General features: G+C 38.3%; 1 pseudogene; it reads right to left on the minus strand.

The window, feature by feature from the left end:
• Positions 1–599: 599 nt before the first annotated feature.
• On the minus strand, positions 600–1,516 carry LOC118145639 (olfactory receptor OR51C1-like; annotated as a pseudogene).
• Positions 1,517–1,788: the final 272 nt, after the last annotated feature.

A 1,788-nucleotide genomic window follows, 5' to 3' on the forward strand; every position in this document is an offset into this window, starting at 1 on the left:
CATCACTTGCCTATGAGTGAGAACATGTGGTATTTCATTTTCTGTTCTTGTGTCAGTTTGCTGAGAATGAAGTTTTCTTTTTTTGATGAATCTTTGCCAGATTTGGTATCAGGATGATGTTGGCCTCATAAAATGAGTTAGGGAGCATTTCCTCTTTTTGTATTGTTTGGAATAGTTTTAGAAAGAATGATACCAGCTCCTTTTTGTACATCTGTGGAATTCAGCTGTGAACCTGTCTGGTACTGGACTTTTTCTGGTTGGTAGGCTATTAATTGCTGCTTTAATTTCAGACCTTGTTATTGGCCTATTCAGGGATTTGACTTCTTCCTGGTTTAGTCTTGAGAGGGTGTAAGTGTCCAGGAATTTATCCATTTCTCCTAGATTTTTTTTGGTTTATATACCTAGATTCTCTGATGGTAGTTTGTCTTTAAGTGGGATCGGTGATGATATCCTCTTTATCATTTTTAATTGCATCTACTTGATTCTTTTCTCTTTATTCTTTGTTAGTCTGGCTATCAGTCTATTTTGTTGATCTTTTCAAAAACCAGCTCCTGGATTCATTGATTTTTTGAAGAGTTTTTCTGGAAAAAGGATTTTTTTTAAATGGCTCTATGGATCTGCTTGGTTTTCACACTATAAATAATAGGATTCATCACTGGTAGAATAAGCAAATACACATTGGCCATAACAGTGTGTACATAAAGAAGTGCTCTTTTCCCAAACCTATGGACAATGCACAAACTAATAAGAGGCATGTAGAAAATGACAACAGCACCTATGTGGCAGATATAAGTGCTAAATACCTTATGCCACTTCTCTGGGGAAGCAATGCTTAGGACAGTATTAATAATCATGATATAGGAGAAAAGAATAAAGATGGAGTCCACCCCTGCAGTAACTATGAGGGCAGTAAATCCTAAAGCACTGTTGATCTTATTGTCAGAACATGAGAGCTGGATAATTCAGGATGGAAACAGTAGGAATGATGGAGCACATCACTTCAGCAGAAGGACAGACATTTATGAAGTAGGGCCAGAGGCAGTAGGATCACTGTCCCCCTGACAAGGATGGCAAACCACACTTTGATGATCCTAGAATCTGTCAAGATGGTAGCATATCTCAGTGGGTTACAAATGGCAAGGAAGCAATCAAAGGCCATTGCCAAGAGCACTGAGGACACCTTGATAGTAAAAAGTCGAATGAATAACGTCTGGGCAACACAGGCATGGAAAATGATTTGTCTTGCATTGAACCAGAATATGCCCAGCCTAGTGACTAGTGTGGAAACACACAAGCCCAGGTCAGTGGTTGAGAGTATAGAGAGGAAATAGTACATAGATTCATGGAGACCGGACTCAGTGATGATGACAAATAGGATAATGCCATTCCCAGAGAGATCAGTTACGTAGAGACAGCAGAAGGGGATGAAGATCCACACACGAACAACTTCTAGACCTGGAACTCCAGTCAGGAAAAAGATCAGAGAAGAGGTAGTGATGTTAAGAAAAGATGACATGATTACTATGGCAAAATTCTGTTGCAATAAATGTCCTAGAATGAGAAGTGATAAAACATTCATCAGTTTTGTTATGATTTCTACTAACTGTAGTCAGACAAATCAAATTGGAGATTATTTTTAGGATTTTAATGTCTCCTTTCTACTTCCCAGTTTTAATATTGTTTTCCCTGCTGAGTTGAACTTCCTCTTCATGCTTCTTGTTTCCTAATGCACAATAGAGAATAGCACCTCTTTTTTTTTTTAATCCAGGGGTACTTTTGGTCCCCTTT

This window comes from Callithrix jacchus, chromosome 10, assembly GCF_049354715.1.
Source record: "Callithrix jacchus isolate 240 chromosome 10, calJac240_pri, whole genome shotgun sequence".
Taxonomy (NCBI): domain Eukaryota; kingdom Metazoa; phylum Chordata; class Mammalia; order Primates; family Cebidae; genus Callithrix; species Callithrix jacchus.